This window comes from Cryptomeria japonica, chromosome 4 (genome assembly GCF_030272615.1).
Source record: "Cryptomeria japonica chromosome 4, Sugi_1.0, whole genome shotgun sequence".
In the NCBI taxonomy this organism is placed as follows: Eukaryota; Viridiplantae; Streptophyta; class Pinopsida; order Cupressales; family Cupressaceae; genus Cryptomeria; species Cryptomeria japonica.
This window is the reverse complement of record NC_081408.1, coordinates 742,920,848-742,944,237: the sequence shown is the minus strand read 5'-3', so window position 1 is coordinate 742,944,237 and position 23,390 is coordinate 742,920,848. Positions and strand designations below refer to the sequence as shown.

At 35.0% G+C, this 23,390-nt stretch overlaps 1 long non-coding RNA gene across 1 annotated transcript; it reads right to left on the bottom strand.

The window, feature by feature from the left end:
• Window positions 1-16,006: 16,006 nt before the first annotated feature.
• Window positions 16,007-23,037, bottom strand: LOC131076667 (uncharacterized). Its single transcript, XR_009113468.2, has 5 exons — window positions 22,634-23,037; window positions 19,097-19,351; window positions 18,829-18,929; window positions 18,061-18,336; window positions 16,007-17,940 (listed from the first exon to the last, which is right to left on the bottom strand). It is a non-coding gene; the product is annotated as an uncharacterized LOC131076667 (long non-coding RNA).
• Window positions 23,038-23,390: the final 353 nt, after the last annotated feature.

Below are 23,390 nucleotides of genomic sequence, written 5' to 3'. Positions count from 1 at the left end.
CCGCTCTATCTCTTGGATTGGACTGAAATGGATATTTTAGGTCGAGATGGTTGAATTTATGTAATAATGTATATTCAGTATGTAGTCTACCTAGTCAAGGGTTTCAATTATTAATCTTGAATATAAAGGAGCCAGGATGTGTGAATGATGTATGGGATGTGTGTGAATTGCAAAGTAGTGGATGTGAATGATTTGCAAACAGATTTGATGTTGAAAATGTGTGAAAGTTAGTTGTGAATAGCATTGATGATGAATTCTTCAATGTGATAGTGTCTCGAGATAGTGTTTGAAATCAAATATGTTTGCCATGATCTTGGTTGCTTGACATAGTGGTTCAAGGACAATTTCATGATCAAAAGATCTTGTTCTTTTCAATTCAACTATTCCTTTCTTTGTTGGAAGACAATGAGTCTCTTGGTAGATTTTTTTATCTTGCCCTGAGATAGTGTGTCTCAATCTTGCAAGTCATTTCTATCTTGCCCTAAGGTTGTGCACCTTAGTCCTGCAAGTGCTCTTAGGAGTAGTGGGTTCTAGAGGCAACATTGTAATAAATTATATTCATAGTATGAGTGTGTTTCTCATCGTGGTTTTTTCCTACTTAGAGTTTTCCACGTAAATATGGTGTTCATGTGTTCATTGTGCATTGTGATTTCATGAATTACTGGTGGTGTAATTATATAGTTGTGGTTTGAATTTTAATGCTTAAAAAATAATTAAGGTCTAGACTGTCCCTTCCCCGTCTTAGTCCTATGGTGTGTTCAACATTAATTTGGTTAATTTCATATCTCATTGTGCTAGCCATAGATTTAACATTATTTTTTCCTCACAAAATATTCCAAATTCTTTATTATTTTCTACTTATACATGAATTAAACAAACCTACCATTGTTATGGTTTACCACTACACACATTGAGGTTTGCACTCTAATGAAGTCATAACCACCCAAACAACCACCTTGCACTCTAATACCAAATGTTGGGTATTTTGGCCCCTATTGTAGATAAATGATAGATCGGGATGATGAAATCTTAATATTATTGCATCCAAATAACAATAAACAATACTTGCAAAATATATTTAATAGGTATAAAAGACAATATGCATCCACTAAATTACTAGACACGATATTTATGTGGGAAACTCTTTTAGGAGGAAACCCGCCACCAAAAGTTTTTTTGTGTGTGTGTATGTGGGCGTGCGCGTGTGCGTGTGCGTGTGCGTGTGCATGTGCATGTGCGTGTGTGTGTGTGTGTGTGTGCGCGTGTGCATGTGTGTGTGCGTGTGCGTGTGCGTGTGCGTGTGCGTGTGCATGTGCGTGTGCGTGTGCATTCAAATAACAAATAACTCTTTTGGCTATTGACCATTTTTTTCTATATGATATCTGTTTCTATGCTTGAAATGTGTTGAATATTGATTAGAGGAAAGACGATCACGAATCTATCTAATAAAAAACATACAAACATGTGCAATGAAAATAATAAATCTTAATGGAAATGGTAGAAATTAAACTAAATTAAGAAATTCCCTATTCTAGATTTTGCTTCCATTGTTCTTCTCCAAGTCGCTTTTTGATGGCTCTCAGGTATTACACTGGGATTTCTTGCATTGATTAGCAACTATATCAAGAACTATGATCTAGCTTGAAAATGAGAAATGAGGCTGAATTTATAGATTTTCAACACATAAGGGGTGAGGATTTGAACTCAAGTGTTGATTGATAGATAACTAAAATTGATTGATCAGTGAACTCAATAGATTGATTTGTTAACTCATTTGATTGGGGAGTCAACTAGATTGATTGGATAGTGAACTGAATAGATTAGTCAGTTGACTAAATTGATTGAGAGATGATTGATTAGATGGATTAGAAGATTAAATTGTTTGATTAGTCAGAAAAAGTTGATTGAGAGCTAAAAGGGGAGAATGATTAGTTAACTGAGTTAATTGATTAGTCAACTGATTTGATTGCTCAATTAAGATTTTCAACATGTGTTGTAGGAGATTAACTTGAAATTCAATTTCATTTTGATTTCATTTGAATTTGGGTCTTCAAATGTTGAAATGCACATGAAATTAACTAAAATTCACATTTGGTGAAATGTTAATTTGGAAGAAATGAAATTAATTGAAATGATATGAAATTTGAATTTGGGGAAAATGTGAAATGAAATTAGATGAGATTAATTAGAATTAGAATTTGGGGAATTAGAAGAATAATTCATTAATTTAAATAATTTAAATGAAATAATTTAAACATTAGAAATGGAATTAATTAAATAATAAAATTATTTAACTAAGGAAAATGTTGCAATTAATTAATATTTAATTAATATGTAGAAGATGATTAACTGATTAAATTGATTTGAGAATAGAAATTGAATAATTAGAAATGTGAATGTGATAATCAGAAGAAATAATTAATGTAGCTAGGAATCTAGAAATCATCAAAGCAAATCAATATTAGTCTAGTTCAATCACAAAAACTAAAATGCAATGATAACAATCCTAAAAACACTCAATAAAGACATGAAAACAAGACATCAATTCAAACGCAAACCATTGCAAACGTGAATGTCTCCTTCATGTGGCTCCATTGTCCTTCTTTCTCCTTCAAATAGCTTTGTTTGTGGATCTCACCTACTAGTGCATAAGCTTGATGTGAAAGCAAGTAGACAAGACGATAGCGCAAGAATACTAGAAGCGTGATTGATTCGACCAGGCAAGGATCAGGGGCTTTGATTGAAGAAATTCATCCAATTTATAGACAAATTGGAGAAAAGATCAGATTAGCATGAAAGTGATTCGAATGGAAATTCAAATCAAGAATAGCAAAATTATGACAAGTGTATGACAAATTGATATGCAAGGATTTATGACAATTTATGACAATTTATGACAAATTGCTATGCAAGGATTTATGACAAGATTTTGAAATAGAAATAGACATTAGAAGAAATTAGAAAATTAGGTTAGAAATGATGACTTGGAATTTAGGAAATTGATAAAAATTAGGTAAATTAATTAATAATTTCTCATTCATTAATTAATTTACAAAAATAGGAGGAAATAATTAGCCAATTAAATAAACATTTAATTGTGACAAGAAGACTTAGGATAAATAAATAAATTATTAATCCTAGAGGGAAAATGACAAACAAGGTTAAATAAATAAATCATAAAACCTTAGAAGATGGATTAGAAATGCAAGGACAACAATTAGGTCTTGACAAAAGATAATTGATGTCGATTTGATCATTATTCTGATTAACAAAGGACCAATGCTGAAAAACGATTTGATTGATAAATGTGCCAATTGACGAGGAACAATGACTAATTGATCCAAATTGACATGATTGAGAAGGACGATGATCGATGACAAATTGATCGCAAAATGACAAGATTGGCAAGTTGATAAGGATCAACCAAAATCATGACTAAAAATTGTTATCGACAAGACCTAATTCGAAAGCGAGAAAAATGAGGAATGCAAAAGAAGGACTCGATGCTCGCAAACGATAAAGACCAAGTGCGCAACATGGAAGAAATGTTAATGCGACGCAAAAACCCTAAAATAAGGCAATGCGCAAATGTTAAAGTATGACTCCACAAGCGTTGACCATTTTTAGATGTCTACATCTTGTCCCTCTTTGAGACAATGCGATTTTAAGCATTGTTTCAAAGAACAATAATGAAAATGCCCCAGACAATGACAATGACATATGCATGCCCCCTCGAGGAATTGGCTGGAAACATCCAGAAAAGAGGCCAATTCATCGATAAGAATGATAGAAAATGATAGGATCGAACGGACTGCCAAGATTGACGGAAGAAATGTTAGTAAGAAGAAATTAGATAGAGGATAGTTAGAGATGAAGGAAAACTTGCTTTCACAAATGCACATAAGTAGGTGAGAACCTTTATTTAATGTAGAAAAGTGGATGTAGAGCATCATGGCATTGAAGGCCAGAGCTGGAATGCAACCCTTTTTGCAAAAGACAGACACATCGCACACAAGGAATGAGTTAAGCATCCTAGGGTACATACATCAAGGGTCGAGGTATGTGCAGCGTTCAGAAAGCGAACATACTTATCACAGACACCCAATGATATAGTTGCCCCAATTTGTGACAAACATTCCACAAATAGCAATCACAACAAAAAAGAAAGGGACCATGAACCATCCCGGTCACTCTAAATCACTCAGTGACATCATCGAGCAACATAGGAACCTGATCGAAGATAAATCAATAAATGATAAGACTCGCTAATTCCAACAAGTCAAACAAACATCTTGATCTTCATTGTCAAAAGTTGAAAGTACTGATAGGACGATCATGCTGTCTGGTTTCAGGACATGCGATACCCCATCTAAGACAGGACACAGTCTGGTTTCGAGTATACCACACCCTGTATAAAACCCATGATAGTGTGCCAAGGACGAATGATTTTGAAGTTGATTGTTATGACAATTTTGATCAATTTGAATGTCTGGTTTGATTGAAAAAGTTCATCTGTTAACGCATGTCCATTAAAGCACAATGTGTTTGATTGCGTGTCGTTGGAGGTATGCTCAGCGATCTGTCTATGCACAAAGGGGATATGTTTTTGACAAAATGCAAAATGCTTGTTTTTGGATTTGGAGTTTCTTCAGGGCATTAGTTGATTTTTTTTGGATTTTTTCAGGACAATATTTGATTTTTTGGATTTTTTCAGGACATTTTTTGAATGTTTTTGGATTATTTCAGGACATTTTTCAATTTTTATGATTTTTTAGGGACATTATGTGATTTTTTTTGTTTGGATTATTTCAGGACATTTTTCAATTTTTTTGTTGAATTATTTCAAGACATTTTTCAATTTTTTTGGGATTTTTGCCCCCAGTGTCTAGCAAGGTAAGGAATATGACAGGTGAATAAATAGGCTTTCTGAAATGATGGTGGATAGAGGGAAGACAAAGGCCTTTTATCATGGAGACAATATGGATGCAATTTTCAAGGGCTATTACGTGATGGGACAAGAGACTGGATATGACAATGTAAAGCAGTGACATGGCATGAGGGACATGTCAAGAGGTGTTTGAAACAATGTTTAAATTTTGCGTCCTTATGTCAGATCAAGATCAAGGAACGAAAAAAAGAGTGTATGGATAGTGATAAGATATGGATAGGATAAGCAAGACCAAGAATGGATAAGGGACATGGACTGAAAGTCGGGGTAGGATACGGGATAGTGGCAGAAAGTTGCAATAAGCCAGGGAATATGGATGAAAGGTTGTAATAAGCAAATGGATAAATACCAAAAGCTATGATAGACTAAAAGTTGCAAACAAGATGCATGATTCTCATGACGATCCTCAGCCTTGTCAAGATCAAAGGTGGAAAGGGAAATTGGACATGAGGGACAATAGGATATGAAGGGTAATGGAACAATGAAGGACAAAAGGATATGATAGGATAAAACCTGTCCCCAAGTATGGTATGCAAGAAGTTCATAGATTACGCATGACGCCTGTTTGCCAGGTTTTCATCACGGTACTTGCCCAAGGCGCCTGTTTGCCATGTTTTCACCAGTGGACAAATCATTTTTGCTTTACTTTTTTTCTTTTGTCTTTTTTTTTCTCACTTTTTTTTTTGTATTTTGACCTTTTTCAATAGAAGTTGGACACATGATAGGGGATGGAAGAAGGACTCAAGTGTCTTATTGTTTGAATAGTAGCCTTGAAAAAAAAATGGACTATGACCTTTAAAATTATGCTCAAAGACATTGGTAGGATAAGGACATGGAAAATGAGATGAAACTAAGGCAAGGATTTATGCAAAGGATTGGACCAAAGGGATCGAAGGATGGAAAATATGCATTGGATAATGGATAGGGTATTGGAAGAACTGTGCTTGAGTGGATAGAAATGTTGGTAAGATTGACATTGGCACACACCTTGAGGGGTGATGGACTGATGGAGGAAAAATGGGTTTTGGATATTGAGATTTTGACGAAGGAAAGGCTATGGATTTTGGGACATAAGGGCCCAAAATGGATGAAGAAGGTGATGGAGGAATAGATTTGAGAGGTTTGGATGGAGGAATAGCAATTTTGGATGCCAAGTTGGATGTTTCTTTAGGCTTTTGTGCTTCAAGGAGCCGCTTAGGGATCCACATGGTTTTTGATTTTTCATGCTTTTGTGGTTCCTTGGAGTGCATTGCTTGCACAAGGGATTTAGGAACCCATATATATTTTGACTTTGCTTTATTTTGCTCAGTGGGCCTTTGTGTCCTTTTGGATATTTCTTTTTCTTTATAGATCATATTGTTCTTTGTTTTGACATGTCGATTATATTGGACATGTTGATCCTTGAATACATGTGGATTGCTAGACTTAGGACTTTTATACTTGGCATCCAAATTGCTTGGAGGGGGAAAGGAATGTATGGATGGATATGAATGAAATGGAGTTCTTTTAGATTGATGAAATTTACTCAAGGATGTGTGTCTTTGCTGACCTTGCATAGAGAATGAAGGAATATAAGGACCTAAGATGGATGGAAAGTATGATGGGGAAGGTGTATGTTTTGATTTTGATGGAGGGATACCAACATCTTGAGAGTGAGTTGTGTAGACATGACCCTGGAGATCTTCTTTAACATGAAGGGATGCTTGCTTATGGAGATCTACTCCTTTGTCTTTGTGAATATCTTGACTTGTAGGATACTCTTTTCTTTGGGAAGAAGACGCGAGTCCATTATGAGGTGGATATGATATGAGAGAAATAATGAGATCTTGAAGTGGATCGGATTGCACCAAAGTGGAAGAACCCATTATGCATGTCGAGGGTTCATGAACATCTTGCACTGACATGTTAGAATCATGAGGGAGATTAGGATCATGAGAGGGACTAGGATTGTGTAGTGGACATGGTTCAATGACAGGCTCTTCAAGAGATGGAATGGGAGAAATAATGGGATCATCAAAAGAAATGCGATCTTGGAGTGGATATGCTGGATTAGGACGTGGAGATGGAGGAACAAGTGGATCTTTTGGAGGATCTGAAGGAATGATAGGGTCTTGTGTTGGAAATGAATTTGGAAGGATACTTTGATCTTGACAAGGAGGAAGATCATTGGATTCCTCTTTAAAGGTGCTTTGCTATTGACTTTTAATGGGATCATCGGAAAGGATGGAAGGAATATCTTGATCTTTCTTAGGAAGTGGAATGTCAATGGGATTTGAAAGGACATTGTGTTCATGAAATGGAAGGGGATCGTTTGGGATTGGATGAACTAGGATATCTTGATCTTGCCTGGGGAATGGAGTGTCAATAGGACTTTGGATAGGATGGACAAGAATAGGGGAATCATCGTGAGTTTCTGGGAAGATGAGATCCTGGTCAACAATTGGATGGGATGATAAGGTTTCGGGATCTTGATCTTGATCTGTTTTAACACGCGATTCTTTATGCTCTAAATTATCCTCTTGACATGGGGTTAGACTTTGGATATGCATGGGGATTCTGACAAGGGATCAATGGTTTGGCATGAAGGAAATGCACTTTGAACATTTGTGATGGATTCTGGCAAGGAATCAATGCTTGAACATGAGGAAGAGGGACTTTGAATGGGGTCCTCTAAAACAGGTAATGGCAATAAAGTGCATGGTGGCATTGGGTCTTGTATTTCTGAAACATGACAAGGATGTGCATCATGAATTGGATTATCGTGGCAATCAATTATGGATAGCCCTTGGGTAATTTCATCCTTGGGTGTATTGTTTGATGAGGACAATATGGAAGGTTCTTGTGAAACTTCTAGAGGTGTAGGGATAGATGCCACTGGAGAGTCAATTTGCTTGCAAGGGGATGAGGCATTGCTAGACATAAGTGTATTATTTTGATCTTCCTCAAAGAACTCACTTGGTAATTTCCTTAAGATCATTGCAATAAAGCCACTTTCGAGGTTTTGACATAGTTATATTTGGAATTTGAACTTGTTTGGCAAGGAGTTGGTTCTGATCTAATGTCATGTTTTGATATTGGACTTGGTTCAATTGTTCTGACATGTTTGAAACTTGGGTTGGTGTGTGCTGCAACCTTTGTTTTTGAATGTTTGGTTGTGGTTGTTGACATTGATATTCCACCATTGGTTGAACCATTTGTGGACATTGTATAGTTGGTTGGACATATTGTTGAAATTGGACCATTGGTTGTATTGGTTGTATATGTTGAACAATTGGTTGAACCATTGGTTGTATTGGTTGAAAATCTGATTGATAGTAAACACCTTCTTCTTCTTGTTGTGGAGGCACATAATGTTGAAATTGATGTGGAGGCACATAATGTTGAAATTGATGTTTTCTCCTTTCTTGAAATTGTTTCATCATCTCTATTTGGGAGAGGAGAGCTGGTATGTCTGATCGTTCAAGAAGAGATCTTACATCAATTGGCTCAATCTTTGGATTTCGACCTGGAAATTTTGGAAACATTTTGGACATTTGTGATCTATTCTTCTCAATGTTTTTCACTCTTTGTTCCAAAATCTCATTTTCTTGAGCTAGTTTCTCCTCTAGTTTTTGTATTTGGAGACTTGTTTCATCATAAAAAGTTTGATCGATATTGCCTTGTTGTTGGGTTGGATATAATTGTGATTGCCTTGGATTAAAATTCGATTGCATTGTCGTTTGATACGTCAAACTTTGTTGCATCATTGGTGCTTGAAACCTTGTTTCAATAGACATGTCACTATGCAATGTTTTTGGGTTTTTTTATTTTAAAAGGATGATGTATGATATGCAACTAAATGCAACCTAAATAGATGAAAATGCAATCTATGGCAAGAATGCAACCTATGTTTTTGGTTGTTTTTTCAAGATTTTGACAAACTTTTTGGAATGCAAATCTAAAAGAGACCCTTAGGAAATTGAAATGATGTCTAGACCTCAAAGGACAAAAGACCAAATGACAATAGGACAAATTGACAATGTCTCCCCTATATGCTTGGATACTAAGCTAGGTTTGACCAAATGACAATAATGACAAAAAGAGAAAAGGTTTGATAAGGTCTAGACTTCCTAACAATGACTTAGGGTTTATTCAAAGATTTGGATTACTCAAGTATGACAAAACCTAGTTTTTGAGACTACATGCAGAAAAGCAATGATTATGACAATGACTCAGGATATGATATGAAAATGATCTAAGGATATGATATGACAATGCAATGATAAGAAAATACGAAGACCAATGACTCGGAATATACGAAATGCAACCTATGCAACCTAAATGGAAATCTGTCTTGGATATGACAATGAAATGCAAACTTAGGGAAAAATGATCTTGGACCTAAGTGCAAAATGAGGACGCTTGCAATGAAAAGGACTAAAACGAAAGGAGATGACAATATGTCTTAGGACCTAAGTGGGACTATGCAAAACCTAGCCTAAAGTGACATGAATGTTGAAACAAAGACATTTAATGTGTTGACGACCATGTTCAAATGTTGGATGAATACTTAGACAAACTTGGACCTTTGTTTGGATTGTGTTTTGAGTTGAATGTTGTTGATTTTGAAAATCCAAGTTGATTATAAGCACTTTTTTGAAGGCTTGTTTTTAATTTAATCTTTTGACAATCACGGAAAACAAAATGTTGTTTGACTTTGACTCAAAACAATCAAGCACATTTACAACAAATCCTATGGATGGCAAGGGCAATATCTATTGAATCCTCTAACCATAAAATACAACACTTAGCTGGATAGCTAGACGCTTGGTAGCACTGGCTCCCCCTTACAGTGCACTCACTTCTCGGGCATACCAAGCTTCGAGTTCAAGGGGCATCACTTCCCAAGAACTTGCTATCTCTAACTAAGGAGTACATGAGAGGTGTCTTCGGCATGCGCGTATCACAACGCCTGAGCCAATAGATAGAAGGTTTTTGGCATCTAAACAAGAGCTTCTAGTAAAGGCATCCGTTCGGGTGGGTATTGATTCGGCGAATAAATCGTCGCAATACCATTCCAGCACCCGTAGTCTACAACTTTCGTTGCATCCACAGTTATTTAGAGTGGTTCGGAAGAGCTTGGCTTTAGCCCGTCACCACTTAGGGTCATTCCCTCTCACCAATGCCTGTGCGAAGTGCCAGGCAAATCGGGAGGCAGGCCCAATTCTAAGGGTTAAAACATGCAATCAAACTAAAAGTAATCAAAGCATGCATGGTGTTCATTAACCTTTAGGAAAATAAATGTGCAACTACTTTAAAAATCACATGCAAGATGTTTTTAATAGAAGTCTTTGACCGCGTCTTGCATAAGATTTGTTAGCAGTTTCATTCTTAGTCTTTGTCACACGTAATGTCAGGGTGCTGCACAGAGAATCAATACCAAAAACCAAAAAGCAGAAACAGAATGCAAAACAAATCAATTTGCAAGTAAAAACACTGCTTTTTTTACCTCTGTTTCTGGCCTTACACAGGCGCAGAATGCTTGACACAAGCGCAGAATGATGTAACACAAGCGCAGAATGATGCAACACAGGCGCAGATCCCTTTGACATAGGCGCAAAAGTCTTTGACACAAGCGCAGAATGCTTGACACAGGCGCAGAACTCTCTTACACAGGCGCAGAAGTGCCCAGAAAGTCCTGCATTACCCTGTTTCTTGGGTTTTTCACCTGCAAATCAACTCAAAAGCACTCAAAAGCATGGTTAGGGGGTTAGTTCACGTCAGGTTCACCAATTAATGTAGCTAGGAATCTGGAAATCATCAAAGCAAATCAATATTAGTCTAGTTCAATCACAAAAACTAAAATGCAGTGATAACAATCCTAAAAACACTCAATAAAGACATGAAAACAAGACATCAATTCAAACGCAAACCATTGCAAACGTGAATGTCTACTTCATGTGGCTCCATTGTCCTTCTTTCTCCTTCAAATAGCTTTGTTTGTGGATCTCACCTACTAGTGCATAAGCTTGATGTGAAAGCAAGTAGACAAGACGATAGCGCAAGAATACTAGAAGCGTAATTGATTCGACCAGGCAGGGATCAGGGGCTTTGATTGAAGAAATTCATCCAATTTGTAGACAAATTGGAGAAAAGATCAGATTAGCATGAAAGTGATTCGAATGGAAATTCAAATCAAGAATAGCAAAATTATGACAAGTGTATGACAAATTGCTATGCAAGGATTTATGACAAGATTTTGAAATAGAAATAGACATTAGAAGAAATTAGAAAATTAGGTTAGAAATGATGACTTGGAATTTAGGAAATTGATAAAAATTAGGTAAATTAATTAATAATTTCTCATTCATTAATTAATTTACAAAAATAGGAGGAATTAATTAGCCAATTAAATAAACATTTAATTGTGACAAGAAGACTTAGGATAAATAAATAAATTATTAATCCTAGAGGGAAAATGACAAACAAGGTTAAATGAATAAATCATAAAACCTTAGAAGATGAATTAGAAATGCAAGGACGACAATTAGGTCTTGACAAAAGATAATTGATGTCGATTTGATCATGATTCTGATTAACAAAGGACCAATGCTGACAAACGATTTGATTGATAAATGTGTCAATTGACAAGGAACGATGACTAATTGATCCAAATTGACATGATTGAGAAGGACGACGATCGATGACAAATTGATCGCAAAATGACAAGATTGGCAAGTTGATAAGGATCAACCAAAATCGTGACTGAAAATTGTTATCGACAAGACCTAATTCGAAAGCGAGAAAAATGAGGAATGCAGAAGAAGGACTCGATGCTCGCAAACGATAAAGACCAAGTGCGCAACATGGAAGAAATGTTAATGCAACGCAAAAACCCTAAAATAAGGCAATGCGCAAATGTTAAAGTATGACTCCGCAAGCGTTGACCATTTTTAGATGTCTACAATTAGTTTAATCAAATAATTAAAGAATTACTTAATTAATTAGACGAATAATTAGTATACGATTAAAGAGACATTTTTCGGTGTCTACAATGTCAATAAATTTATCTGAATCAACAAATGCTATAGAGTCATTTGATGTGAATTTTAAATTTTGCTCCGTAGGAGTACTAGGTATTTTGTACCAAAATATATCAGATTTTCTCAAACATTCGTCAAAATAAATTAGTTGGGTGATGAAGATATACTTGGTTTTGAATCACCTCAATACCCAAATAGTTATGGAGATGTCCCAAGGCAATCATTTCAAATCCCTACTTCAACTACTCTTTCATTTAGAATGATTCGTCCACATAAATAACTAGGTATACAATTGTGCTATCAACCCTTTTGAAAACAAGAGTTGTATCATCAAACTCAAAGTACTTAAAATTCAACTTCAAGAGGTGCTCAATGAGTTTTTATACTTGGCTCGTTGGGCTTGCTTTGAACCATGCAATGATTTTATGAGCTTTGCATACTTGGTGTTCTTGACCAATGATCACCTATCCTTCTAGTTGAGTCATATACATTGTTTCTTTTATATTTTCATTCAAGAATGTGATTCTAAATCCATTTGATGAACTTTCCATCCATTTTATGTTGAGATAGTTGACAAAATGAGTGTTAGCCACTTCATTGTAAGTGTAAATATTTATTTATTATCCATGCCCTTTTTTGAGCGTAAGGTTTTGCAACAAGTCATGCCTTGTGTTTGTCAAGTGCACCATCTGTTTTATACTTGTTTCAAAATACTAACTTGCAACCAATAGATTTAAAGCTAATGGAGGATCAACCAACTCCCAAGTGCCTTTTCTAAAATATTATCATATTCATCTTGCATATCTTTCCTCCATTTTGAATATTCTTATTTTCTTTGTAGGGAGTTTGTTCTAAGTCTGTTGTTATATTGATTTCAGCAATAGACCCCAAGTTACCTTCTTTATTAGATTGAGCATCACTTTAGAAAATCTTTTTTTTCATATCTTACAAATTTTGTTGGGTCTCAAACATTTAAGAGTTTGATGGACTCATTTCCCTATTTTTTTTTTAGAAGCTCCATCATTATCTAACTATTGTTGTATAGATTCTTGAGTCCCATGTTCATCTAAAGGTTGAAAAGCTTTTTTTAGAGAGGTTTTCTTCTAAGTTTGGAATCTTGAATTAGAAATTTCAAATGTATATCCAACAAAGATGGTTCCAAATTACTTATCCCACACTCATATCGTCACTTTCCCTCCTTAGCCCTATTTATCCCCAAAAAAAGTGAGGAATCTCACAGGGTTGTTTTTTCCAAGGAACAAAATTGCCAAATTAATCAAAGCATTGTATCTAGCATTCAACACTTCAAATATTTTTTGGATAATTTGAACAATATAAAAGCATGTGAAATAAATTATTTTAGTCTCATCATACAACCTATATGATTTTGAAGATTTTGAATAGCCTAGAGAAATGCATTTGTAACTCTGGTGTTGCAACTTGTAACTCTGGTGTTGCAACTTACTTCTTTTCTCCTTGGGAATCAAAGCGTAACAAGTGGAGCCAAGAATCTAAAGATGTCAAACAAATGGAGGATAACCAACTAAACTTCATATGGAGTCATCTAATGAAGAGTAGATGAAAGAGATCTATTGTATAGTGTAGCTAAACTATTGTTCTTGTAGCTTCTACCCAAAAAAGACAATTATATTCTTTCAAAATATAACATTGCTTGAACCATATTTATGACAATTTTGTTGATTCTTTCAATAACACCATTTTGTTGAGTACCTAGAATAGTGAGATGATGTTAAGTCATGGTTTAATGAAGATAATCCTCAAAATTTTGAAGTAAACTCTCCACTATTGTCTATTCAAAGAGTACTAATTTGAGGTTGAGGTTGATTTTCAATCATACCGTGAAACTTCTTAGAAGTTTCAAATCATTCAAATGTCTACTTCAAGAGATAAATGCAAGTCACTCAACTATGATCATTAACGAAAGGCATAAAACACTTACACGATCATGCAAAAATTACTAGTAAGGGGCCACGCAACTTAGAATGAATGAGTTTTAAATTTTTGTGTGCATCTAATGTTAAACGAGGGAAAGGATCTCTATATTGCTTGGCAAAATACAAGCTTCAAATTTAACCATCTTGGGCAAAGTGAAAAAACATACAACACCATTCTTTTGCAAGATTCTAATCATGCCATAACTAACATGCCCAAATCTTATGTGCCATTTAAACCTAGTAGAAAGATTATCTTGTTAAATAAGGTAGGAAAAACTTCTGGAAATGATTGAACTACAATTGAGCTTTAATAATTTGTCATCTTCACCACCATTAAATGCAGCTTGATTATCCGACTTCTTTCTAACTACCACTTGTAAGCCTTCCAATAAAATTGAGTCACCCTATCATTGAATCAGCACTAGTGACAACAGATAACAGTGTAATCAATAAAGATACAAGATATCATGAAGTACGAAATCTAAAAGGCCATGTAACTTGAACCATAGGGTTCATTTTCAAACAAGCTTGAGACGATATTTTTGTCAAAAAGGCAACACAAACACCACCATTATATAGTTTATTTTCGCACTAAAATGTCATATGTTTGATGGCTCTAGCATATAACACTCAAAAATTACATTATGATGCATTCAGTAAAGTACAATAGGCAAAATATGATTTTGAAAGCACACATCCATCAAGATCATTATCACCTACAAAATGAGTTGCTATTGATGCCTTACCATCATAGTAGGATTACCTTTTTGAAAATTTTATCAAATACCATGAAATTTTACATTCATAGGCTTCATGACTACCTTTTCGACCACGTTTAAAATACAAGTGGTGTCCTCCATTCTGGTAGTCACATTGATAGTGTCCTTTGTCATTTTTACATCATCTTCCTCCATTCTTCCATTGACCTTTATCTCCTCAATCACTGTGACCACCTCTATGACCACCTCTAGAATTGAAAAGAGGTTATCTTTTTTTCTTGAGCAAGACAAATATTTTCACTACTGCTATCAATTTTTCTCCCAAATTTTCAACCAACAAATAAAAAATGATTCCAAATAAGTTGAATGAGTTAGAGCATCAACATATTGTTTTATGGTTCAACTCATGACATCATCATTCTTTAATTCAAGTTTGAATGATTTCAACAACAACTAAATGAACTCCAATTTTGAATGAGAATCATTAGATCTCACAATTTTTAGAGGGCACCCCAAATAAATTTACTCTTATATGCGCTGTATCACATCTCCATTGACGGAAGCCCAGCAATTATTATGACACAAATCATGTTTCAACTTTACAATACTGTTCTATCCATGTGACGTTTGGATAGGGTTTCATGGTTCACCAACCATTGACACAATTCATTGTAAATTGAAAAAAATTACACTTCTTTTCAGATATATTCTTTAATTTTGATTGAAAAAGTGAGGTATACAAAAAAAAAAAGACGACCTCTGTGACCATTTGCTGAGCCAAGAGTAAATAAATAAATTTTTCTGAAGTACTACACTCGGAGAGAAAAAAATGTCGTTACAAAAGCTACAAACTTCAACTCCCCCGCCTCTTCCCTTTAGCAAGGGCAAGCTTGATCCTCTGAACATTAACTCGTACAAAACGTACTCAACTTTGGTGCGTCCACAGGTAGGGTTGTTAATTGACGACTGGCATGCTTTATGGCAAGAAATTGTCCCTCTAGGGGGGATTTGCTGGGAAACTCTGTCCATCACAGGATTCAAACCCTTATTTAGGAGATAAAACTGTGAGAAAAGAAACATCTCTAGTCTATTTCTCCTATCGATTTGCTATAATCTGAGGATGTGCATATTCTTGGGATTCTGAATTATTCTCAGTTGGCTACTTGGCTTGCATTCAAATGACAGAATCCCACACACTATACTGTGCTTTGGACAGACATGAGTGTCATGGTAAAGCTATCAAATGCTACTGTACTTTAGTGCCAGGATGTTTCTCAATTTTTATAACAATCTTTCTTTTTGGCTGCAAATTTAAGAAATTATATTGCACGTGCTCTGATACCACTGTCAGGCCAGGAATGATGAGCAGGAGAGAATGATGCAATCTTATTAATGTTAAAATTGAAGATTACATTCTTATTTTAAAGACATTCATGAAACAGTTGAACTGCCAAAGCAACTAAGAAGAAAATAAAAAAACTAACAAAACTGAAAAACAAAAAGTGTTACCCAGAAGAGTAACACGTTAACAAAGATATACTGTTAGGATGGTCAATCTGCACTTTTTATTATTAAATCTCCATTCTCCTCTTTCCGTAATGGTGCAGCTATGAAGGAAAATGTAAACCTTTGAAAAGCTTACATAGAATCCACTGCAATTTGGAACATCATATTTGTTCAATGTCCATTCCAATTTCCACCAGTTTTGGGGGTTTATATTTTTCTTTATTCTTACCAATTTTTTGTTTTAGTATTAGGCAACCAATTTGCTCCTTTAATTCCTTTATTTCTTTCTTCAATCCAACAGAATCCTCAGCTCATCAGCCTTGAGATGTTTTATCTCTTTCTTCGGATCATCTGTCATGAGAACTTTTATCTCTTTCTCCATCTCATACAGTTCCTTTGTACATTTAACATGTGAACTTCTCAAAGCTCCATCCAGTTTGTCTTTTCTAACCTTGCTGCTGCTTTCAAGATCATTTCCAATTTTAGAGATTTCTTGTCAGTGCTTGCCTTGTCCATGGCAACTAGTTTGAATTCTTCCACTTGTTTGTTACTGATTTTAGGATCTCCAATTTTAGCTGTCATCTTCGGAATCATTCACTGCCATTGTGTACCTCTTTGCATCTCCTTCAAGTCTCTCTGATGAACAGTTTTAGCTGTCAACTTCGGAAACTTTTCCAGCTTCACCAATATTATCTTCAGAGAATCAGAGCGACCATCCTCTCCTTGGATCTCCTTTGAGTTTTTTCTGATGCCCTATTGCTAATTTCAGGGTCTTCTTCAGCTTTAGCACTGTTATCTTCAGAATTGTTCAATTCCACCATCCTCTCCTTTTCATCTGCTTCAAGTTTCTCTGATGTGTTATTGTTGGCCTCAAGAACTTCTCCAGTTTTAGCATTGTCATTAATAGAACCATTCACTTTTATCATCCTCTTCTCATCTCCTTTGAGTTTCTTTGATGCCTTGTTGCCAGCCCCAGAAACCTCTCCAGCTTTAGTATTATCATCTTCAGTCTTTCATGTCATCATCCTCTCCTTTGCATCTCCTCTTAAGATTCTTTGATGCCCTATTACTGATTTCAGAATCTTCTTCAGTTTTAGTACTGTTATCTTAATAATCAATCAGTGCCATCATCATCTCCTTTTCATCTTCTTTGGGTTTCTCTGATGCCCTATTGCTAATTTTAGTATCTTCCACAGCTTTAGTGCTTTTATTTTCAGAATCATTCAAAGCCATCATCCTCTCGTCCTTTGAGTTTATGTTTCTCTGATGCCCTGTTGCAGATTTTGGGATCTCCTCCAATATTAGAACTGTCATAATCAGAATTGTTCAGAGCTATCATCCTCATCCTCTCCTCTGCATCTTCCTTTAGTTTCTCTGAAGCTCTTTTGCAAGTTTTGGGATCTTCTCCAGCATTAAAACTCTCATAATCAGAATTGTTCGGAGCTATCATCCTCTCCTTTGCACCTCCTTTTTAGTTTCTATGATGCCTTATTGCAGGTTTTGGGATCTTCTCCAGTTTTAGAAGTGTTTACTTCAGAATTGTTCAGTGCTATCACCCTCTCCTTTGCAACTACATTGAGTTTCCAAAGTCCTGTTGTTTCTTTCAGGGTCATATGTGATTTTAGGAGCATTTCCTGCTTTCTGTATTTTACATATATATCTGGTTTTCTCTCTCTCATTTCATAATTATCTGTAATCAGTCTTTCAGTTTTTTAATAAATGCTGCACTATCATTCTAGTGAAGGTCCATTGGCTTCTGAGTTTCTTAGACAGCCAATTCTGTTCCAGTTCTGCAGAAAAAGGTAACTTGAATTTTTCAGATTTCTGTTTTATATGTTACATGATTCTCAAATACAATGCGAAATGTAATTAATTTCCTCCAAAATCTAAAACATTGCAGACTAACATACCTGTACAGGAATTTTCATATTTACTTGCCATTCCCAGCATACAAATATCCAGGTGATATTGTACCTTCCATCCAGCTAAATACTTTATACAATTGCTTAGAGAGAGGATATTCCACACCAATCCATGATAACTGAGAAGACTCTTCCACTCTCTAGGCAATTTTTTTCAATTTGTAGTCAACTTATAAAAATAAAAGAAGGCTTGGTGTTCTGATTCACTATACCTTACGAACAGCATCTCCCTTAATGGAATCAAAGCACAATCACTTTGGTCACCTGCATATGGAGACATCCTTAAATTTCATATCATTTATCAAATTCAACTTCAGTAGGAACAAAATCTAAAGTTAGACCTGTAGTGGACTACCATAAAGAAAATATTTTAGATCTCTATTTACATAATTAATCTGCAGAAAATTAGGTTAAAACTCTAGCTGTATCTGATTCTGACCCAATAACAATGTTTGAATTCTGGTGAGCTCCTAGCACCTAGAATATCAAACAACAAATCTAACCATTAAGATAAAAATGTAGCAAACATTTATTACTGTCCAGCACTTCTATGATAAGTGTGGCATCAGCTTTTCCCTGCTGTTCTTGGCTTGTTTGTCCACCATCTGCTTATCTTTTACTCTCATGAAATGGTCTTTTTATACACAAGGTAACAAATGATAAATATTATCCATTGGATGTTTATTTTAATAGAAACAATATATTATCTCTAGTATTAAGATTGTACAAGGGTCTGTATTATAATTTTATTGTTACCTGGTATTTAAATATGCTGACTTTCATCAACTTGCACATCTTCTGTATCCTCCTACTCCTCGCCGTATTGTTTGTACACACCCAACTGTCCTTCGAAAAAACTAAACAATTCGTCTTCATTAGTCTCAAGGAGGTCCAACCACACTTGTATTATTTTTTGCACATACTTTACTAATTCCGTGTTAGAATTTAGAGTTAAAAATATCTTATCAAATTCCACCTTACAAAGAAAATCAAAGCATACAAAAATAAATTAAACTGAATGTACCTGTAAAATAACAGCTTCCTGGCATCTATCAAGATCATCCACGAAAAATATTCTGAAATTGTTATCTAATGCAGGCAGAGCTGCTTTACTAACAATCATAGTTTTGGAAAGACAGTTTGATATCTGGAACAATGCTGCAATCCCCCTTCTTAAGGAAACAACGAAGTGGCATAGCATGAAAACCATAGTGCGTAGCCAAAATGGTCTCTTACAAACTTCTCCTTTCAAAATATTTATGTTGGAAACCACCCTCTCCTGATACATTAGTTTTTCTTCGTGGTTAAGAAATGATATACAGTTCAGTAACTAGCTAATTGAAGGTTTCACAATGCTCACTACTGACTTCACAAGTTTCCACACAACAACAATTTTAGTTGCAATTTAAGATGCATAGTTTAGACCTACTATTAAAGTAGTCTCTTGTATTTAATATTTATATGAAGTAACCATACAATCAAAGTAAATGAACTAGCTATGTAAATTGCAAGTAAGCATGGAAAAACAAATTGAGTCCAGATACTATAATTATGTTTTACCCATGTAGGTCTCCTACAGGTGCTCAACCATTGCACCTCAGACATCAATCCATCTGTTTAGTAATTTCTACTGCCATACCAGCCAATACTTCTGATTCATTCCATATTTAAGTGCATTATAATGAACATTTAAAATAGCAGGTGCATCTTACCCATCTCAGAATTAGTTATTGATTTTTCATCATAACAATTAAGAATTAGTAGAAGAGGAAGAAATTACAACTCTTGCTCTTAAGACATCTCACTCGTCCTTCAACCACGGTACATGGCAATTAATGATTTAAACGTATGGTGATACTTATGAAATAGTCCTATAGTAGGGGGCTGCTGCTCCAAAAATTTTGCTTCACAAGTTCCCATGCAATCATTGAGGTAAAAAAAAAGAAACTGAGGGCATGTCCCCATGCTGCTGTTTAGCTTATTTTGGCTAGCAGCAGCTGCTCAACTTTTTAAGGAGCAATTTGTGGAACAGGTGGCCCCATAGATAGTCAAATGGCTGCTTATTTTTATGCAAGCTTCTTAAATCATTTTGTAGATGAAATTATTGATAATATTTTTTACAAATAAAATTCATAAGCAAAATTCTCGGCAAGTAAATAGGAGTCAAAAAAAATATGGTGAAGCCATGTGTCTTTTTTTCCAATAAGCAACTATTGCTTATTTCTAGCCCCCCCTTTTTTTCAAAGCTTATTTTCATTTTTTAAGCAATTGTTGCTCCACTAAAATAGGGAAAGATTCCAATTTATTCTTTTCCCTTAATTACAATTTTACATGGGAACACTCCAGCTGCTTAAACTTAAGCAGAAAATGCTCATAAGCAGCCGCATGGGGACATGGGGTAATGGAAAAATTACCTGAAAACCAGGGAATGCAGTTGCTTAGGAGGAATTTTCAGACATGAAGGGGTTGAGAGCCAGGGTTTTGCAAAAAAGAATATTTTGACACTACAAGCGTAATTAATTACTGCAGCCAATCAAAAATTTTGTCTTATGTTATTCAACTCTTATCCACATCCATATCTCCTATATATCCTCTGCACTAAAAATTCTATCAATTTTTTTATTTCATGAGACCCTTTGACTACAAAATATCAGCAGCAATGCCGCTGCATGATATCACTAGGTTAGTCTCATGGTTGTTTAAAAAATTGACTAATGAGTCCCCATACTGTATAATAAACACATCAAACGTTTAGTTGTTTTGGCAAGTTTGAAAGGAAAAAACTTAGATGAGTAGATTGTTTCTGGGCATATTTCCTATATCTCTTCTTGGACCATATTCTAATCCTATCCACTGCAGTCATAGCAAGACTTCCTTGAACAATGATCATGTTTGAAGAAATCTATTTGTCTCTCAAATTTTGTTGTACTTTTTTCCCTTTCCAGATAATTCTATACTTTTGACTCTAGAACAATTTGCAGTTGAATAGAATTTTGAAAATGGTAATAACACAATTGAGTGGCTGTCTTCCACAAATACTTTCTGTCTAAAGTCTTAGTTACCGAATCTTGTTTGGCATGGATTTTTTGGATTTCTTCGATTTCTCCAATATGGTCCAGATTTTTTAGGGCCAGCCGGATATCACTCTATATTTTGATGTTAATGAAATTTGAAAATGTCCTTACCATTTCTGCATATCTATATATTTTATTATTTTCAGATTCTGCTCACAAATTTTTTTATGAAATTTTATGCTTAATTTATTAAAAGCCAAATCAGATTTTTCTTGAAGATTCCAAATTTCCAAAAAAAAATTACCTCCTGAATAAATCCAATTTTTCAAACCTGCTAACTATGGTTTAAATTGAAAACAGAGTGAGAAAAATTTTGAATTAGGTAATTTTCATCAATAATAATTAAATTATTAACTAAAATTAAAAGATATGTTTAACATCAAACCAGACTTTCCTGTGGAACCATCTATCAGAGAAATACACCTAAGTGCATGGTGGAAGGAGACAGTGTGAGGTATGAATTAAAAGAATCGAAAGGGAAACATACACGGAGTCAAGCTTGTTGTCTCAACTCTGGGTTATGCACTTGACTCTGCCTTGTACCCTATCTGCTTTTATAAAATTGCTTAACGTCAGTATGGATCACATAGCAATAAGAAAGGGGTTTGAATTCTAAGGGTAAAACATATCCCTTTCTTTCTATCTTTGCCCCTTGCATGTAAAACTAACGATGAAGAGAGAATGGATTCTTAAATAGATAAATGGTGATAATCAGAGCGACACTTCTTGATTCACCTCTTTCCCAACTTGGTTCCAGTTGTCTCCTTCAACTGACATATAAAAAAAATTGAAAATTCAAAGAGACCGTGGAATCCGATTCTGAGTAGAAAGTGATCAACAGTCTTCTTTATTGCTAAAACCTCGTTACCAACCTTTGAAGAATTGACAAATCTCATGAGCACGTTAACCTTTCATGCATCTAGGGCATGTAATATGCATCTTTAATTTTATTGCTAAGGTCTGTAAGGTCTACACTATAGTGACTAGATGTTTCACTCACAGTTGTGCAGGTTTAAGGTCCTTAACCCTAAACATTTTAGAGAGGGAAAAAAGAGAAATATGTTTTTTTACTTTTGGAGCCCTTCAGTATCGGCGATTAACTCTGTAAAAAAATTCGTACTCCACAATATCACAAAAAGAGTAAAACCCTCAGATTTGACAACATTTTTCTCGTTTGAGTTATATAAACACATCCGATTCTTAGATCTTAAGCGTTTACGAATTTGACTGCATTAGCAACCTTTTTCCACCAACATTTCGAATCACGTCCTATCCTATAAACTCGGAATCCTTCCAAATCAATTTCATCCCACCATAAAGGATATCGATCCCCTTTTTCTAGCTACACCCTAAAAATTTAAAGTTCAGTATTTATCTTTAGATCTGTGTCAAGTAGAAGAAAAGGGCCAATAGACATCCACTAACAAACTATATGATTTATTTTACTGTATAAGATCTTAGAGTGAGAGACATAATATGAAACATACCAGTTGATGACAAATACAACACAGTGGCAGACTGCTGATCCAACACCCTTTGTTTTTGTACTAAAACCATTCATCTTTATCCAGAACCATACTTCTCCTTCCAGTAGATCAACTCCAAAGTTAAATTACTTCTAAATGAACGCTAAAGCAATAAATATACAGAAAGATTATTCCTATCTTTCGGACAGGCATGGAAAGCATTTGTTATTGGCATTTCAGGCTGGGATTAGGAGATAATAATGAAAGCGAATCCATGACGTGAAGTTTATCTTGCGCAGAAAGTAAGATATATTAAGAAAAAGTAAAATAGCACTGTTTAATTAGGTATTAATTACTGCCAGGGCCGAAGCTATTCTGGCTCTAAAACAAAACTTTTTGATAGCAGTGTGTTAGTCAATCTCATAAAACAATTTCATAAAATGTGTCATTAACATGCGTGTTAGTCAATTTGTACTGTCGTTTTGGAGCCAGAATAGATGCTAACTAAGATCCTTGATGATTTGGATCAATAATAGTTTATGATGTTGGAGCTTTTGTATTTAATAAGACTCGATTCATGGTGGGCTCCTTTGGAACAGTTCAATTTCACTAGTAGACCAAAGATCCATTGATAATATCTACATATTTGTCCATAATGGTTTTTACATCACTTCAAAATTTAATTGTTTTTCCTAAATTTTCTTCACAAGTTTGGTTTGCTCCTTTCCACTACCCCATTTTGCATTAGAGTTGATAAGAGTTTGTTATTAAATGAGCA